Source organism: Elephantulus edwardii, unplaced genomic scaffold, assembly GCF_000299155.1.
Source record: "Elephantulus edwardii isolate Elephantulus edwardi_28Jun2011 unplaced genomic scaffold, EleEdw1.0 scaffold00336, whole genome shotgun sequence".
NCBI lineage: Eukaryota > Metazoa > Chordata > Mammalia > Macroscelidea > Macroscelididae > Elephantulus > Elephantulus edwardii.
The window spans coordinates 1,753,826-1,763,617 of NW_006400086.1; positions in this window are offsets into that span (position 1 = coordinate 1,753,826).

The window sequence follows — 9,792 nt, forward strand, 5'->3', positions numbered from 1 at the left end:
ATACTTTGGTTTGTCTTCCTGTGCTGCTCTTTGAAATCTTCTATTCAGCTCCTTAAATTCTTGATTTCTTCCCTTTGTTTTTGGCTTCTCTGAGCTCTAGTGCAATATTGCAAGTCTCTTCTGACATCCATTTGGGTCTTTTTCCCCCTTCTACTTCTCTTTGTAATGACATTTTACATTCTTCATAGATGATGTTCTTGATATTCTCCCATAGCTCATCTGATCTTTGTTTATTAGTATTCAAGGCCTCAAACTTGTTCCTACTTGGTTTTTAAATTCAAGTGGAACAGTCTCAAGATGAAAGTTTTACTCCTGTGGATTTGATTTGACCTTCTTTAGCTTTGATTTGAACTTGCATATGAGTAGTTGACGTTCTCTTCCGCAGTCAGGAACTAGCCTAGTTTTCATTGCTGATATTGACATTTTTCAATGATTTCTTCTGCATGCCATCAGGTGAAATATATGTGCATAGCTTGCGTTTATGTTTCTTATTAAAGGATTTTTGCTGGAGGGGAGGGAAGGGAGTAAAATGTACAACAACAAATGAATGGACATCTAAGTTTTCTAGAAACTTTCACAGATGTATTAATAAAACGTAAAAAAAATAAAAATTTTTAAAAAGGTATTTGCTATGAATAGTCATTGATTGTGCAGAATTCTATCATTCTATCTCCAGCCTCTTTTCTGTCACCAAGTCCATGTTTTCCGACTACTGATCCTTCTTCCTTGTTCCTAACTTTTGCATTCCAGTCACCCATTGTTATTAATGCATTATGGTTGCATGTTCGATTGATTTCTGACTGCAAAAGTTGGTAGAAATTATCTATTGCCTCCTCTTTGGCTCTGGTTTTAGTGCATACATTTGAATGATAGTGGTATTAACAGGTCTTCCTTGTATGTGTATAGATACTATCTAATCACTCACAACATTGTATCTCAAGATGGATCAAGAAATGGCTTTTATAACTATGAAAGCGATAAAGGAGGAAGTTCAGGTTGCTCTGAAGGACTTGGCAAAAAATAAAGCCCCAGGAAATTGATAGAATACCAATTGAAATATTTCAAAAAACAGATGTTGCCGTGGACGTGCTCACCAGGTTATGCCAAGAAATCTCAAGGGCAACTACCTGGCCAACTGACTGGAAGAGATCCATAGTCATTCCCATTCCGAAATAAGGTGACCCTACAGAGTGTGGGAATTATTGAACAATATTACACACTATCAAAATCTTGCTGAAGATTATCCAGAAACGACTGGAATAGTACATTTCCAGGGAACTACCAGAAATACAAGCTTGGAGTAGAAGAGGTCATGGCACTAGAGACATTATCACCAATGTCAGATTGATCTTGGCAGAAAGCAAAGAGTACCAGAGGGCTATTTATTGTATTTCATTGAGCATGCAAATACATTTGACTGCATGGATGAAAACAAATTGTGGTTAATCTTGAGGATAACAGAAATCCCAGGACACTTGATTGTACTTATGTAAACCCTATATTTGGACCAGGAAGCAGTCTACTGCATGGTTCAAAACCAGGAAGGGAGTGTGTCAGTGATTTGTCTCCATACCTTTTCAATCTATATGCATACATAACAAGTCATTCGGGAGGCTGGGTTCTCTGAGGAAGAATGTGGCATCAGGACTGGAGGAAGACTCATCAACATTCTATGTTATACAGATGACACACACATCTTGCTTGCTGAAAGTGTAGAGGACTTGAAGCGATTGCTGTAGAAGGCCAAGGAATATAATCTTCAATATGGAATGCACCTCAACATCAAGAAGACAAAGTTTCTCACAACTGGACCAATTGGCAGCACCATGATAGATGGAAAAGATATCAAGTTTGTTAACACTTACAGCTTGCTCAGCACCACAATCAACACTCTTGGCACCAGCAGTCAGGAAATAAAAAGACGAATTGCATTTGGAAAAAATCTGCTGTCAGGGACCTCTCCAGTGTGCTGAGAAGCAACAATATTAGTCTAGAGACTAAGATGTGCCTGATCCAGGCCAAGGTCTTCACAATTATTGCTATGCATCAAAGTACTGGGCAATAATTAAGGATGACAGACGAATTGACGCCTTTGAGTTGTGGTGCTGGACAAAAGTCTTGAACATAACATGGACCACCAAGAAAACAAATAGGTCTGTCTTGGAGAGGGTGAAACCAAGTTTCTCTCTGGAGGCTAGGATTATGAAGCTCCATCTCACATACTTGGAGCACATGGCCAGGAGTGACCAATCCTTGGAAAAGGACATCATGCTTAGAAGGGTGGAGGCATAGTGCAGGAGAAGAAAAACCCAAATGAGATGGATTGATACAGTAACTGGGATAATGGGATTAGGTGTGTTGGAGTCAGTGCGACTGGCTCAGGACAGGGCACGGTTCAGAACTGCTGTACATAGGGTCGCTATGAGTCACAGGTGATTTGACAGTACCTAAAAACAACAAGTTTTCCGGATAATAATACAGATACTTTATTTTCTAGTGTGTATGGTGCATGTAAAGAGTCCTAGTAGCACAGTATGCTACAGGTTAGGCTGTTAACCATAAGTCTGGTTTGTATCCACCTATATTAGAGATTTGGAAAAGAAGCAGAAGGATAGCTATCTTAGATCAATTGTTTTATTTTTTGGGTTTTTTTCCCCCCTTGAGTTCAATTACAAAGAGCATGAAAGCAAAGTTTTCTGAAACTTTATCTTTCGAATGCATAGTCACATTTGACAATTCATGTTTAGACAAAATCGAGAAAAAAACGAGACATGAATTTGAAAACTTCAATGAATTTGAAACTTAGGTTTTCCTCATTGATATTGAAACTCAAGGTTTGAATTTGTTCCTTAGTTCCTTGAGCTTATGAAATACTGAGCCAGTTCAGGCCTTTTGCTTTTCTGACTCAAGCTCCATGCACATTTCATTATAATACTTTGTCTGCCCGTGCTGCCCTGTGAAATCTTCTGTTCAGCTCCTTAATATCTTGATTTCTTGCCTCTGATTTGGCTTCTCAGCACTCTAGTGCAATATTCAGAGTCTCTTCTGGCATTCATTTTGGTCTTCGCTTCCTCCTGTGTCTTTGTAATGACCGTTCGCACTCTTCCTGCATCATATTCTTGATATCCTCCCACAGCTCTTTTGGTCTTCGCTCATTGGTGTTCAAGGCCTCAAACCTGTTCCTGAGATGGTTTTGAAATTCAAGTAGGACAGACTCAAGGTCATATTTTGGTTCCCACGGATTTAATTTTCCTCAGCTTCAACTTAAATTTGCATATGAGTAGTTGATGGTCTGTTCCACAATCAGTACTTGGCCTAGTTTTCACAGCTGATATTAGCTTCGCCAGTGATTATTTCCACAGATGTAATCAATCTGATTCCTATGCATACCATCAAGTGAAATCCATGTGTATAACATGCATTTATGTTTCTTTTTAAAAATGTTTTGTATTAATATTCTTTTTCTTTTTTAAATTTTCTACTAGTTTATTTCCAAAAGTCAAATACAAATTTGAACAAATTCTTTCATTTTCCCTTACCCCCCTCCACCAAATTGTACAACCTGATGATTAATCTCCCCCTCCCCCTGCACATCCACATCCCTCTGCTTCCAGCTTCTCCCACCCCTCTTGGATCTTTATACTCATTCTACAATAATGGTTTTATACAATATTTATCCTTGTGAAACTGAGTTAGTTCACTCAGCATAATGCTCTCCGGTCCCTCCCAAGTTAGATAATAATTTACAAAATCATTGCTCCTGCGAGCTTCATAGTATTCCATTGTGAGAATGTACCATAATTTCTTAATCCATTCGTTTGTGGTTGGACATTTGGATTGTTTCCACTTTTTTTTGTAGGTACAATAAATCGGATTGATTTTTATTACAATCACCTTTACATTCCACTTTTTTTTTTAACGCCATGGAAATCTTTATTTGAAATCCTATACTTAGAAAACAACAACAGAAAGATGGCGCTGAATTAAAAGGAAGGACTAGACTGGGAAGGACTGTTGGGTTAGAGCCAATAACAATAGCTTACTTGTGGTACCCAGTGCAGTGGTAGCAGAAAGCAGAGTGGTGGAATTGACTCTGTGGAAAGGGGTGCGGAGGAGCAGTTTGTAAACCGAGAAGTCAATCCTTGGTAGCATAGACCTACTTTCTTCCTTAATGACGCTGGAATTGCACAGGTGGGACTCACCTGTGATTAAAAAACCACAGCAAGGCAGTAAAATACTGGATATACACGCTTAAAAAAAAAAGTTAACGACTATTTCTAAGCTTTTCCCCTTGTGAGTGGTTTTAAATGTTAATTAGGATTCACCTGCTAGGGTTCCTTTCGCTACTAAATAATTAAGTTACAAGCGTGGATAAGATCTTAAATCAAAACCCCTACTTAGGGGGAAAGATAACTTTTTTATATTTCAGTTATTGCTTTTATTTTTTTTTGTTTTGTTTTGCTTGTTTTTTTAATTTACTATTAATTTCAATGAAAACTTACAGAGACTTTGGATTTCCATTCATTCATTGTTGCACTTTGTTTCCACATTCTTGCAATGGTGAATAATACTGCTATGAACATTGGTGTACAAATCTCAGTTTGTGCCTCAGTTTTCATATTCTCAGGGTATATTCCAAGCAGTGGAATAGCTGGGTCATAGGGAATTTTGTGTTCAGCTTTCTGAGGAAGCACCAAACTGCCTTGCAGAATGGTTGTACTATTTTACAATCCCACCAACAATATATGAGTTCTTTTCTCGCCACACCCTCCCCAACATTTATTACTTGCTGTCCTGTTTAACTTTGCCACTGATACTGAAACGAGATGATACTTGATTGTGGTTTTGATTTACATCTCTCTTACTACCAGTGATTTGGAGCATTTCTTCATGTGTCTGTCTGTTTACCATTTGAATATTTCTTATAAAATGTATTTTCAATGAATAAATCATTTATTGTACAAAATGAAAATTTTTAATTGACATATGATTGATATCTGTTTTATTTTTCACTTAGTCCTCTGAAAATACAATTGATGACCAAGTAAATTTTTTCCTCTGTGTTAGTGTTTGACATAGTTTTAAAACTTATGGTACATATTCACATGATGAAATACTATGCAGCACACAGGAACACTGATTTTGTAAATCAATATCAGACTTGGGAGGGACTAGAGAGCATAATGCTAAATGAATCAACTCAGTCTCATAAGGACAAATACTGCATAAGACTATTGAAGAAATAGATGACTAGTAAAACATGTATGGGGATCTAAGGGTGTGAGGGGGAGCACAAGGGTGAGGATGAGCAGGGAGCAGAAGTAATCATAGGGTGGCACAATTTGATGGGTGGGGGGAGAGGTGGGTTAAGGAAATGGGAAAGATCTGGTGTGGAAAAAAAATGTATACGAACTTTGCTAAGTAAGCCAGTATAAGATAAAAAAATTATATATATCTAAACAGAACAAAACCTTAAGGCTGATAATAAAAATGCCATGGAAAAAAGAATACATTTTTTTATAGATCTGGGTTAGAATTCTGGCTTTATCCCTTATTGGCTTTGTGGATGTGGGCATGAGACTTATTCATTTCCAATTTCTAATGTTGTTGTGAGAATCACATGGGGTGAGATATATATATCTATATATCTATCTATATATATATATATATATATCTTTACTTGCTGGAATAAGGTGGAGGTTCACTATTTGTTTCTTTTCCTTTCTCTTCTCTTTTTTATTAAAGATGCTCATTATTCCTTCCTTCTCAATTTATTAATTCTGCTCTACACTTACTAGATGGAATTACTAATGTAAGTAAAAATTACAGTATTTCTATAGTTTAAAAGTTCTGGCAAAATATTTTAATTATTTGTTGAAAGCACTGATCAAAATATGCATTTAGCATTATTTTGGGTTGTGCATTTTCCTCTACATTCTTGATTCCTTTTGTACACATCTAAATGACAATTACTTAAAACTTAGAAGACATATGCATGGTTTATTTTGGGCCCAAGGCTACAATTTAATCAACACATGGTATATATGTATATAAAGAAGAGTCACAGAAATTAACATCCATCATTGTATAACATGTACTTTTAAAAACATTTAGATCATACTACTGAACTAATTTGTTTCTGTTATGATTTCATCTTTTCACATACTCGGTAGTTCAGAGTCATTGTCCTTAAAACCACAAGAAGGTCACTGCTCTGTTTCCTAATAAATGACATAATGGATGAGGGCTGGAATTCTGTAGCTAGTGACTCATGCTTGCAGTTGTACATTTTAAGAGATGTAATTTATAGAAAGGAAGCATTCAGCTTTGAGCTGTTTCAATTTCAGTTGATCCAGCAAATTAAGAAATAGAGGCTAACATAAATAAGGGCACGTGATCTGTCAGCTGGTCATTTCAACCTAAAAACTAATTTGTTTTTCTCATTTTTATTATTTGTATCAATTTATGTCTGTGTGTGTACATACACATATGTATGTATCAATCTTCTATGTATATATGCCTAAGAATAAAATTAATTATCTAGAAATTATTCATATAGTTGTACTAACTTTATAATTACTGAGACCAATAATGCAAACACTCTTTATCTTCATTCTGAATTTATTAAGCATGACATGATTCTCAAGGGCAATATGGTGGTGTTAATTTTTTAAATTTAATATGCCACATTGCATTCAAGAGGCTGTGGCCACTGCATACTTAATGATGGCCAAAATAGTACATGAGGGAGTGGATCTAAATTCACATTTATTCATCCTTGGAGCTTTGAGAGAGGAGCTTTTTATTTCCAACATTTTAATTCCAACACATTCATTTTTTTATCTATTTTACTTTTGAAGATTGTTCTTAAGTTAACAGAGACCTTCTACCAAAGAAGGTATGTAGAGCTTATCTATGGCATCTCTAATCAGAGACTAGGAAGCTCTGGTGACCTGGTGGAAAGAAGCTGTGCTGCAATCCCAAAGGCATACAGTTCAAATCCACCAGTTGCTCTGTGGGGGAAAAGATGGGCAATCTCCTCCAGTATGATTAACAGCCTCTGAAAACCTGATAGAGGGTCAGCTATGAATAATAATCTTTTCTAACTAATGGCATACAACAACAACTAACTAAACTGAAAACTAGCAAAGATCAGTACTAAATCTTGTTTGATTTTCTGATACAAAACAGAATACTGCCCATCAACAAACAAATGGGTTGAGAAGCTGTGGTATATTCACACAATGGAATACTATGCTGTATTGAAAAACAAGGAACTCATTCAATATTATTCAAAATGGGTGATCCTGGAGGACATTATGCTGAGTGAAATATCTCAGTCACAAAAGGACAAATATTGCATGGTGCCACTGCTGTAGAATGGGGCTGACATCGGTCTCTTCTCTTCTCTTTTCTACAAGTCTTTCCCTTGAGAGGTTTTGAAATGCAACTAAACTAATTTAGTAGGAATTGCTTATTCTTTTACCTTCTGGGCTGACCAGTCTCCAGAGATGCAGTGCCTCTAAAGTATCTCCAGAGAAGATTTGATAGGACATGTCTTGCCATTATCCTAAATATACTCAAATCAAATAAAATCTCACTCTTATTACCTAATTCCTAACTTCACTTTTCCTACACTGTAAAATGTCCTGTCCTTTACCCTTTTATTTTGGAAGCAGGAGTGGCATCCACTACCTAAACAACATGCCTTCAGAAACTCTCTGAACTTTGACAAACATCGATAGATATAGAAAGGCTTCAGTCCTTTTGTTCATAGGGTCACTATGAGTCATGCTTGACTGGAAGGCAATCAACAACAACAACAACAACAACAACAATAATATACCCTTTTATAAGGATTCTCTCCTCTGTAAATTCAAAGCATAATTTTCATTCAAGGTCCAGAATGGTTTCACTCTCTTAATTTGTATATATAATCTAATTTACTACTTCCTTACATAATGTCTTAGGGAGCTCTGGTGGCCTAATGAGTAAAGAGTTGAGCTACCAGGCCCAAAACAAGTGCTTTGAAGCCACCAGTGGCTCCATGGGAGAAAAAACATCTCCTCTCATGTGATTTACAATCTAGGAAAATCTTCTTGAAGATCAGTAAGTACATGTTCCAACTCAATGGCAATAAGTTTGAATTTGAATTTTACACAATATCTTGATTTTTGCTGCATGTGAATGTATTTTGTCTTCTCAAAGAAGACAAAAATTAGCAGCCATGGACCAAGGGCATCATTACTGATGTCAGATGAATCTTGACTGAAAGCAGAAAATACAGGAATGTTCTATTTGTGTTTTATTGACTATGCAAAGACATTTGACTGAGTGGATCTTAGCAAACTGTGCATAACATTGAGAAGAATCAGAATCACAGAACACTTAATTTGGCTCATGCAGTCTATACCTAGATAAAGAGGCAGCTATGTGCATAGAGCAAGGGAACACTGCTTGGTTTAAAATCAAGAAAGATGTGCATTGAGCCTGTATTCTTTCTCCATACCTAGACAATTTGTATGCTGAGCAACTCATTTGAGAAACTAGACTCCATGAAGAAGAATGTGGCATCAGAATTGGTGGAAGACTCATCAACAACCTGTGTTATGCAGATGAGACGACTTCATTCCCAGAAAGCAAGGAAAACATTACGCATTTGCTGCAGAAGATCAAGGACGATAGTCTTCAATAGGATTATATCTCAATATTAAGAAAACAAAATTCCTCACCACCACTGGACCAGCATGAAACATTGTAATAAGTGGAAAAGAGATAGAAATTGTTAAATGTCACTTATATCCATTTACAATCAACATTCTTGGTACCAGCAGTCAGAAAATCAAAAGATGCGCTGTTGAAGGAAAGTGTGAAATAGAATCTATTTTAGTTTGTATGGAAACCAATAATAAAAAGCAAGAAAAGATTTGTATATGAGAGAAAGAATCATTAATAATAATAATAAAAGATTTGTATATGGGAGAGAGAAAAGAAGTGTTGCATTGAGGAAATCTGCTGTCATGGACCTCTCCAAAGTGCTGAAGAGCAATGATGTTGGTTTAAAGACTAAGTGGCGCCTGATCCAAGCCGTGTTATAATTTTCAATCACTTGTTTTGCATCTAAAAGTTGGACAGTGAATTAGAATGACAGAAGCGAGAATCTATGCCTTTGAGTTGTGCTGTTGGAGATGAGTACAGAATGCCCTATCGACTGACAAAAGGACAAACAAATGTGTCTTGAAGAAGGTGTAGCCAGGTTGGTGCTTAGAGGTAAGGATGGTGGAACTTAGTGATACATACTTTGGGCATGTTGCTATGGGAGCCAGTCCTTGGAAAAACGACATTGTACTTGCAAAGATGGAGAGTCTGCAAAGGAGGGGAAGACCCTCAGTGAAATGGATTGACATAGTGACTATATCATCAGGCTGAAGTATAGCTGAGATGATGAATATGGTACAGGATAAGGTAGGATTCAGATGCATTGTTTATAGGGTCACTGTGGGTTGTAGCTGACTCAGCAGCACTTAGGAACCACAACAAATGCGCAACCATACCAAATATTAAGTATGCATTAAAAATTACTTGACTTTTTATATTCTTTTTCTTTTTAACTCTTCTTTTTTAATTATTAGTTTTAATGAATGTTTACAGAGATTTGGGGTTTTCATTCATTCATTGTTGCATTGTTTTCTCTACCCTCCTCCCCAGTTTGTTCTTCCCCCCCCCCGAATGTCTGTTTTAATTGTCCAATTGCCACAGTGCTTGTCAAAGCCAGTTCTGATTAATCTCCTT